Source organism: Hemiscyllium ocellatum, chromosome 1 (assembly GCF_020745735.1).
Source record: "Hemiscyllium ocellatum isolate sHemOce1 chromosome 1, sHemOce1.pat.X.cur, whole genome shotgun sequence".
In the NCBI taxonomy this organism is placed as follows: domain Eukaryota; kingdom Metazoa; phylum Chordata; class Chondrichthyes; order Orectolobiformes; family Hemiscylliidae; genus Hemiscyllium; species Hemiscyllium ocellatum.
In genome coordinates, this window is record NC_083401.1 from 107,654,681 (window position 1) to 107,665,401 (window position 10,721).

At 38.7% G+C, this 10,721-nt stretch overlaps 1 protein-coding gene across 7 annotated transcripts in view; it reads right to left on the reverse strand.

The window, feature by feature from the left end:
• Positions 1-10,294, reverse strand: part of LOC132819636 (uncharacterized) — a 34,377-nt gene extending 24,083 nt beyond the window's left edge. For 4 of the 7 annotated variants that reach the window (XM_060831265.1, XM_060831237.1, XM_060831281.1 and 1 more), the window contains exon 1: positions 10,191-10,294. The gene's annotated coding sequence lies outside the window, so the exon portion shown is untranslated. The remainder of the gene's footprint in view (positions 1-10,190) is intronic. The other 3 variants (XM_060831273.1, XM_060831255.1, XM_060831246.1) reach the window with 1 other exon arrangement.
• Positions 10,295-10,721: the final 427 nt, after the last annotated feature.

Consider the following 10,721-nt stretch of genomic DNA (forward strand, 5'->3'; position numbering starts at 1 on the left):
ACTCAGTTCAGAAGGCAATAAAACTGGTAACAGAAGGTAGAAAAGTGGCAAGTGAAATTAGAAGGCAGGTGAAATGCAGACAAGCATCAACTAAGCTTAGAATGGGAATGGTGTCAAAAAGACCATGTTAAGGGCATCTGCATGGATCCATGCAGCATTCTTAACAAGATAAATGATTCAAAATAACAAATTAAGGTAAATTAGAATGGTCAAATTGCCATCATAGAAACATGTCTGCAAGGTGACTAGGACTGTGAACTGAATATTCTTGTCAATTTGACATTTAGGAAGTGCTAGAAAAAAAGGTGGCGAACCACTGTTAGTAAGAGATAAGATCAGTACATTAATATAGAAACATCTCAGAGTGAAAATGTGGAAGCTCTTTAGGTGAAATTAAAAAACAGTAAAGGGCAAACTTTAGTAGGCCTTCGTTGTTTAAAGGCCAACAAACAGAAATGGTAGTATGGAGCATGATATCAATCAGATTAGAGAAGCATGTAACATGGGTATTTTCCAGTAACCATGGGCGACTTCCATCTGTGTACAGACTTGGTAAACCTAATGATCACAAATGCTGTTAATCAGTGTCTGCTGTGTGTGGGGATGGTATTCCAGAGTAGTATGGTGGGGAACTGATGAGAGAATGTATATTTTGATCTAATGTTACACAATGAAAAAGATTAAACACCAGGGAGAACTATCCATTTGGATACAGAACTGGCTTGATGGTAGAAGACAGAGGGTGGTAGTGCTTTTCAGACTAGAGACCTGTGACCTGTGGTGTACCACAAGTCCTCTGGTTTTTGTTACTTATATAAATGATTTGGATATCAATGTAGAAGGTATACGTAGCAAGTTTGCAGATGACACCAAAATTGATGGTGTTGTGGACAGCGAAGAAGGTTAACTCAGAGTACAATGGCACTTTGTTCAGATAGGGCAATAGGCTGAGGAGTAGCAGGTGGCGTTTAATTTAGTATTTGTGAGTTGCAGGTAGAGAGGATAATGAAGAAGGCATTTGGTATGCTTTCCTTTATTGGTCAGTGCATTGAGTATCCAAGTTGGGAGATCATGTTGCATCTGTACAGGACATTGATTAGGTCACTTTTGGAATACTGCATGCAAATCTGGTCTCCTGAACATAGGAAAAATGTTGTGATACTTGAAAGGGTTCTGAAAGGTTCAGGTAAGATTTACAAGAATAGTGCAAGGGTTGGAGGGTTTGAGCTATAGGGAGAGGCTGAATAGACGGGGGCAACTTTCCCTGAAGTGTCAGAGACTGAAGGGTGACCTTATAGGGATTTATAAAATTATGAGGGGATTGGAGATATAGGAGAAATAGACAAAGTCTTTTCCCCAGGGTGAGGGAGTCCTTTCATGCAGAGGGTGGTTTGTGTATAGAACGAGCTGCCAGAGGAAATGGTGGAGGCTGGTACAATTGTGACATTAAAAAGGCAACTGGATGAGTACATGAATAAGAAGGGTTTAGAGGGGTATGGGCCAAACACTGGCAAATGGGACTAAATTAATTTTGGATATCTGGTTGGCATGGATGAGTTGGACAGAAGGATCTGTTTCCATGCTGTACATCTCTATGACTTTTTCACTCTAATAATCTTGTTGTAAAACAAATTTGGAAGTGAGGTCATTCAGTCTGAAGCCAGGGTGTTAAATCTGAAAATTGGAAATTCTGGAAGTATGAAGGCAAACTATCTGAGTTGGATTGTAACAATATATTAACAGATGTGTCGATACATTGGCAATGGATAGCCTTTAAAGCCTTGAAATCCCCCATCCCAGGGAAAAGACAACCACCATTAACCCTATCTCTACCTCTCATTATTTTATAAGCTTCTATAAGATCACCTCTCAACCACCGTCCTTCCAGTGAAAAGAATTCCAGCCTATCCAACCTTTCTTTATAACTCAAATCTTCCAAACTCAGCTGTTTATATCTATTCCGCCTTCAAAGAATTATTACATAGTTTACAGCAAATGTGCAATCCTTCAAAGCATGAAATTCAAAAGAATGCTGTCAACTGTGACTAAAAAGGAAGTAAAGGGTTAGGTAAGATTAAAGGGAAAAGGCTTATTAAGTTACCAGAAGTAATAGGACACCAGCGGGTGGAAAGTACTGCAAAGGAGCACCAAGGAACTAATAAAAAAAGGGAGGAAAGAATATTAATCTATACTAGCAAAAAAAAATTATTAAATTGACTATGAAAATCCCAAGAAGTGAATGAACATGAAAGGCCGAGATACATTTTGGTCTATAACAGGCAGAGTCAGGAGAATTTATAATGGGAAATTGAGAAATGGTAGTGAAGCTAACAGATTACTTTGTGTCTGCCTTCACTGATGAAGATACAAGAGACTGCCCACTATTAAAGAGACAAAGGGCAATGGAAAATGAGGAATGGAAGGAAATGATTAATTGTAAGGTTGTGTGGGAGAAATTAATGTGACTGAAGTTGAAAAGTCCTGGGACCTGAGATTATATGCTCCCAGAGTGTTGAAAGAGGTTGCTGTGGAGGTAGTCGATGATAATCTTTGAAAGTTCTATAGGTTCTGGAATTAGTGTCTGTAAATTTGAAACTAGCAATTGTTACTCAACTATTTAAGAAGTGATGGAGAGTGAGAAAAAGAGAAACTATAGACCAGCTAGCCCTACATCAGTGATAGGGAAAATATTAGAACTGATGTTATCTAAAAGATGTAATAAATATATACTTCTGAGGAAGAATCATATTAAACTCAAACACTAACTCTGTGTGTATCTCAACAGATGCTGCCAAACCTGCTGAATTTTTCTAGTAATTTCTGTTTTTATTCCATATCGCCAGCATCTGCAGAACTTTGCTTTTATTTATTTATGATAAATGGACACTATGATCATAATGATCTGATTGGATAGTCAGATAGATTTATGAACAGAAAATCATCTTCCACAAACCTGGTTGGGGTTTCTTGAGGATATTACTAATAGAATTGTTGATAGAATGTCTGCATACGTGGCTTTGAAAAGTACCTTACAGGAGATTGATGACAAAATTAAAGCACGTGGAGTTGGAGGTAGTATACTGACATGGATTAAGGATTGGCTAACAGACAGAAAAAAATGTAGGAAATTGGGTAATTCTTACATTGGTATTGTGACTAGTGGTGTACTGCGACGATCAGCATTTGGACCCCTGATGTTCACAGTACATACCAATGGTTTGGATTTGGAGACCAATGATAATGTTCCCAAGTTTTCACTTGGTATAAAACCATGTGGAATGTCTGCTGTAACACACTGCAAAGTGGCTTCAAGAGAATTTGGACACACCTGATGAATAGACAGATGTAACATTAGGTGGAAAAATGAGAAGTTTCCTACTTTATCAGGATGAGTCGTAGTGCAGATTATTTCCCTTATGGTAAAAGGTTAGAAAGTATAGAAGTACAAAAGCACCTATATGTATTTATCAATAAGTCATTGAGGGCTAATGATCAGCAAATAATTCAGAAAGGTAATACATTCACCTTGATCACAAAAGGATTTGAGTACTGTATTGGTTTGCTTCAATTGTAGAGGATCTTTACCTTTATCGACAACAACTGGAGTACTACGTACTGTTTTTGTCCCCTTATCTGAGGAAGACTGTTATTTTCATGGAGAGGGTGCAATGATAGTTCATCGGTCTTGCTCACTGGAGAACAGGACTATCCTGTTTGGGGAAACTGGGTCAGTATTCTGCAGGGATTTGAAGAATGAGATACTTATTGGAACCTACAAAGCACATGAGGGGATAGACAGGGTAGTGACAGTTAAGATGTTTCTAGTAGGTGGGGAGTCTAGAACCAGCGGACCCAATATCAGTGTAAGGAGGAAGTCACTTAAAACAGAAATGCAGAAATTTTTCTTCCATTTACGTTGGGTTGTGAATCTTTAGAAGTCTCTACCCCAGAGGGCTCTGGACAATCAATTATTGAATATGAATATAATAGAAATCCTAACCACCAATAATGCAAAGGAATATGAGGGTAGTGTAGGAAAAAAGGTATTAAAATGTATGATCAGCCTTGATTGTACTGAATGGAAAGGCAAATCAGGATTTATACACTTTGTGGTGAGAGTGTGGTGCTGGAAAAGCACAACAGGTCAAGTAGCATCCGAGGAGCAGGAGAGTCAATGTTTCGGGCAAAAGCCCTTCATCAGGAATGAAGGGCCTTTGCCCGAAACATCAACTTTCCTGCTCCTCGGATGCTGCCTGACCTGCTGTTCTTTTCCAGCATCACACTCTCGATTCTAATCTCCAGCATCTGCAGTCCTCACTTTTGCTTTATACACTTAATGGTAAGGTCCAACGGAGTGTTGCTGAACAAAAAGACCTTGGAGTGCAGGTTCATAGTTCCTTGAAAGTGGAGTCGCAGGTAGGTAGAAGGTGTTTGGTATGCTTTCCTTTATTGGTCAGAGCGCTGAGTAATAGAGTTGGAAGGTCATATTGTGGTTGTGCAAGACATTTGTTAGGCCATTTTAGGAATATTGTGTGCAATTCTAGTCTACAGGAAAGATGTTGTGAAACTTGAAAGTGTTCAGAAATGATTTATAAGGATGTTGTCAGGGTTGGAGGGTTGAGCTATTCGGAAAGGCTGAATAGGCTGGGACTGTTTGCTCTGGAGTGTCAGAGGCTGAGGGGTGACCTTGTAGAGGTTTTATAAAATCATGAGGGGCAGAGATAGGATAAATAGACAAGGTCTCCAAAACTAGAGGGGATAGGTTTAGGGTGAGAGGAGAAAAATTTAAAAGGAACCTAAAAGGCAATGTTTTCACACAGAGCGTGGCGCGTGTATGGAATCAGCTGCCAGAGAAAGTGGTGGAGTCTAGTACAATTACAGCATTTAAAAGGCATCTGGAAGGGTATATGAAAAGGAATAGTTTAGAGTGTTATGGGCCATGTGCTGGCAAACTGGACTGGATTAATTTAGGATATCTGGTTGGCCTGGATGAGTTGGACCAAAAGATCTGTTGCTGTGCATCTCTATGTCTCTGTAAGACTCTGTACTGAATAGCCTATTCCGCTACTATGTTCGTATCTTTTGCAGAATTCCTGTGACATTTCGAAGGCCAAAAAATTATTTCCAACTTTTTTTCCATTTTTAAGTCTTACATAACAATTTACTTTAGCTATACTGTTGTACTGGTTCTATCAATCTTTCCAGCTTTTAGCTGACTAATATAGACTCATTTCATTTCCGACATATCTTACTTGGCTAGATCATTACAGCACTGAGAAGTCATAGACCTTGAAATTTTGCTAGGGTAAAAACTGAAAATGTTCTTTCAGAGGTTCACTGCTAGCATAATTTTTTTTAACAAGGGTATATTCACCAGGAATGACCATAGGATACTCTTCTTAACTCTTAGAATAAAAGCCCTGGTGGAAGTCGCAGAGATATGCCAGGAAGTGTTTTACGAATGCGTCTTTCTGGTTTTCCAAGATCTTCCAACAAAACTATGTCAGGGACTGGGACAATTTCTGCGTCTATCCTATTTTGTTTTGCTATGAGGGCCTGCTCCTCAGCACGCACGACCGTAAGTGCCATTTTGCTACAGATGGCTTTTCAGCAACTGCTGGCATTCCAGAGGTCTGTAAGAAAATCCACTTCCAGTTGTTGGCATGTAACAATCCACTCTATTGTACTTAAAGCAATATTGCTTTTTTATTGCAAGGTAAAAGTTAAAAATTAAAGTTAAATAATAAACAAAAAGAAGATTGTAATGGGTTAAGTTTAATGCTCGGTTTTTGCATTCTGTGCTGCATTCAAATGAGCCATAGTACAATAATGGGCATTCGGCACAATGAGAGCTCTATGCTCTGCAGAGAGAAGCGCCAGACTACAGGAGACTGACAGTGGTTTGACAGAACTCTCCCTGTGCACTCATACCCTGTGTGGTGGTGGAGGAGAGAAAGAACCTCTTGAAATATTTTTTGACAGATCTAGTTAATGAAGTATAACATGACCAAATCTATGATCTAATGCCCTTCATAAACTTCTGTGTGCTTCAAATCAACATTAATGTGTAAGAAAGACCTGAAAAACCTGCTTGCCTGACACATTAATTGTGAGCCATACCTTAAAGCAAACATTATGGCTAGCAGAAATAGTCTAACTGTACCTGGCTAAGGAAGGTAATATTTTAAATAAAAATGCTAAAGAATTATAAGTTATAAAATACATTAATTATTAGATCAAATGGGCATGTGTTTGGATTTACATTCATTGCCTCTGTATTTAGCATCAGATCACAATTACAGGAAGCTATCTTGCTGGATATTAGTTTCATAATTGTCTCGCGATTAATTGTGAACAATTGCATGGAAAACCAGACTGACTACACCAGAGCCCTTAATCCTTCACGTTCAGTGATTGATGTTGTATGTGTAAACAACAAAGCATGGGAATGGCAGATAGCCAAATAAAAGGCAGTTTACTAGATTAAAAAAAAACAAAACCCATCTCATACTTTTTTCTGTATATGAGTGTTGCATCTGGTAAACTGTTCCATTGTTCATAAGATATGCACCAGATCTGAAAAGGTTGTTTCCATAGACACAAAGCACTTTGAATCATATAATCCCTACAGTGTGGAAAGAAGCCATTCAGCCCATTGAGTTATACTGACCCACTGAAGAGCGTCCCACCCAGATCCGGTTCCTACACTATCCCCATAATCCCACATTTACCATGGCTAATTCACCGAGCCTGTGGCTCACTTGATACTACAGGGCAAGTTAGCATGGTCAATCCACCTAACCTGCACATCATTGGACTGTGGGAGGAAAAGAGAGCACTCAGAGGAAACCCACACAGACACAGGGAGAACATGCGAACTCCACATAGACAGTCACCCAAGTTTAGAATCAAATCTAAGTTCCTGATTCCGTGAGGTAGCAGTGCTAACCCCGGAGCCACCGTGCCACCTGTGTTTTTAAAAGCAATGGATGCTGATTATCTAAATTCATTAATTTTGATTTTTGAAAATCCTTTAGATGTGGAAGGTTTATAGAATTATAGAATCCCTACAATGCAGATAGAGGTTGTTCAGCCTACTGAGGTGCAGAAAATAGCAAATACAATTAATTTCAAAGCACTGAAATATCTCTGATTATGTTGTGATCATCGAAAAGAGGATTTGGGATCCTTGAATAGGTTACTGGGATGTCTAAAGCATCCATAGGGACATGCTTGCAAAACTGGCAGCTTCACAATACTCATTTTATTTGGCACATAACATGGCTAAGTGAAAGGTCTCACCAATAGAAATTTTTGGAGGCCACACTCAGTAGAAGTAAGTAAATGATTTTCTAAACTTGCCTTTATGTGGAGCTGAGTCAAAAAGTGTGGTGTTGGAAAAGCACAGCTGGTCAAGCAGCATCCGAGGGGCAGGAGAGTCGACATTTCGAGCATAAGCTCTTCATCAGGAATGTTTATGCGCAGCTGGAGTTGGGCAGGAACACATCATTTAATGCTGTATGAACTCCCGAAGGCCATTTTCAAATTATGGTTCCTCTCTTACTTAGATTTAGATTACTTACAGTGTGGAAACAGGCCCTTCGGCCCAACAAGTGCACACCGACCAGCCGAAGCACAATCCACCCACGCCCCTACATTTACCCCTTCACCTAACACTATGGGCAATTTAGCATGGCCAATTCATCTAACCTGCACATTTTTGGACTGTGGGAGGAAACCAGGGTACCTGGAGGAAACCCACGCAGACACGGAGAGAATGTGCAAACTCCACACAATCAGTCGCATGAGGCAGGAATTGAACCCTGGTCTCTGGCGTTTTGAGGCAGCAGTTCTAACCACTGTGCCACCGTGCCGTCCACTCTCATTCTTCTTCCACAACCTAACTGACAGCCTTTGTCAAAATGGCAACTGGACCCAACGTGGTCCTTGTCAAAGAAGTGAGCTGCTTCAAAATGTTCAGTTGGGATTCACAGTTCACTGGCAATTCCTGATCAGGGCCATGTACCGCCCTGGATATCAATTACTATCCTAGCTCCATTGGCCATCACTGACAATATTTTCTTGAAAATCAAACCGCATGGATTCCCTTTGTATGCTAACACATGAATATTGTAATAACATTTCTAATGTAATAATGAACTAATAAAAACTGAAATAAAGCACAAATCGCTATCATTTACTATAACATTGATCTACGTCAACATCACTTCTCTTGTTCCCTTCCTGGAATCTATTTTTGATTGCCAGCCAGCCTGATCTTCCTGTTCCACATCCATTATTGACTGTTCTGAAATAATGTAAACATTTACAGTACACATCACCCCTACCAACTGCACTTGTGGTGGGGAGGCAACCAGACACCATATCAGATAGAACAGTGCAAAATTCAAACTCCACTCCCCTAAAACATGCCAGCTCACATTTTCTAATTGGGATGAATTTACTGCTGCTCACAATATCTCCATGACTGATTATAATCATTTTCATTATAACTAGATATTCTAAAATCATGTCTGGTTCTTCGCAATTGGTCTCAAAAATATATCGATCAATCAGAATACTTTACAGATGATCAGTAAACGTTTTGCACAGCATTCTACAAATGCAACCCCACACTGCAAAAGTTAAAATGCAAAAGTATATTTCTGCTCATTGAGCAGTATTTGCATTTTTTTTTCACCAATGGCAGCATGAGAGACCTATATAATTAAGTGGGGTTGATCTTTGGAGTGGACCACTGCCTTTCCTTTGAAGAACCGAAGACTTTTCTTTGCATGGATTTCGTTCGGGCGAGGATCAGGTGATTCCACAACAGGTGAAGGTTCCACTCCGGTAGATTTCTCCCCAGGTGCTGAAGTTGACAGAGAGTCTGTTTGTGTTGTACAGTACAGTACACCTGTCGTATACTCATGTATTCTCCAACCAATTAAGAAGCACCATACAAAACCTTTTACAGGTATTATTAATAAAAATGATATAATATTTTCATTTATGTCTCTATTATAACTAAACAATACATCCTCCTAATTACCACAGGCCTTACCACTAAATATTGCGAAGCATGAGGTTAATAAAAAAAGTTACATTTAAGCTGTAGAGTGAGTTCAAGTCTGTAATAGTTTATCATGTTTGAGAAAAGCATAGTTAAAAAGTGACCAATCCACATCTTATATCCAAACCCCTTACAATGAAAATAGTCTAAAGTATTTGTAAATAATAATATCAACTCAATGTGAAGAGCAAAGGTTAATCAACAAACGAAACCATACTTCAACTTCTACAGAACTGGTTCTACAGAACCTAGTTTTTAGCACAATGGATGTCCAGAGACTGGGTAATAATGTGGCAGAAAATAATGTGGATTTTCAGAAATAAACCTGCTATTAACTTATACATTTCATCAGGGTGTGGCCCTAACACAAATCACATGCTGGTTCTTTATAAATCCGATTATTTGCATTTACCAGGATGTGTAGCTATAGTCACTAACTAAAAGTGTATTGAATGCCACTAGCACAATGTATGGCATTGGAATTCACTGTCTCCATATAATTCCCCTTGGTGTAACTTTAACACCTATCAGAGCTACAATTTTTCATCTGAATCAGAAATCTGTTTACGCTGACCAATAAAATGGAACAAATTTAAGACTAAGCTGCACACTAAAAGTTACATTCAAACTTTTACCTTGGTTCCACGTTCACGAACTGCTTCTCACTAAAATAAATACATGTCTAAAGTCCACAACACTGCAGAAAACATAATTCATTTGTGAAGCATATCCTGATTCTTGGTTCACTATCTGTGGAACTAAACTTGTCCATTAAACAGCCTAAGGTGCTACTCACGTGTACTTCAAACGTAAGTGTGTACTCATAAAGAACAGTTCAGTGAAGCAAATCCATTACAGGAGAAGGTTTTTTCCATGGGAAGAGTCAAATAGAACTGATCATTTGTTAGTACTTCAGAAGGTGACAACAGCATCTTTCATTAGGCAGCTTGGAGAAGTAGGAGTGTCGCCTTGTTCTAATAGTCTATTTGTTTAATTGTAGTGAAACAAAGGAGCATTTCATCCACCAGAAAAGGTGCTGCATCACGCATTAATTATTAAACCAGCTGAAATTTTTCACTTGATGGCCCAAGTTAAAGGAAGGGAATAATATCTGTACCTGAGGCTTACCCTTGTTGAGTCAAAGAAATGCTGCTTTAGTTATAATCTCCCATGGTTCAGTTTCCTGCACACAACCTGCATTTGAATTTAAAATATATGTTTCAGACTATTTAACACTGGATTTGCATGACCTCTCATAGTGCTACATTTAACAGAAGCCATTGGTTATTAAAGCACCACGTGACTGGAAATCAAAATATGTTTGCACACTCACCAACCAGCAAGTCCTTTAACTCTTTACTGGTCTCTTTCTCTGGGGAATGTTTTGATGAATGCAAAATACTTGTTCAGTAAATGATTCATTATTATGTTTAGTTCAGGGTCAGGATATAATTTGAGCTTTCTCTTGATTGGAGTTAATTTAAGTTTACAGCAAAATATAATGTTTTCCCAAATGAACTTACATCATATATCAACTGGAATCTTATATGTGAATTGAATGATAATAGTTTGTCACAAGACTAACAATTATATTTTTATCAGCTTAAGCATTTGTAGAAAAAATAGACTGTCCATGAATGTTCTCCTG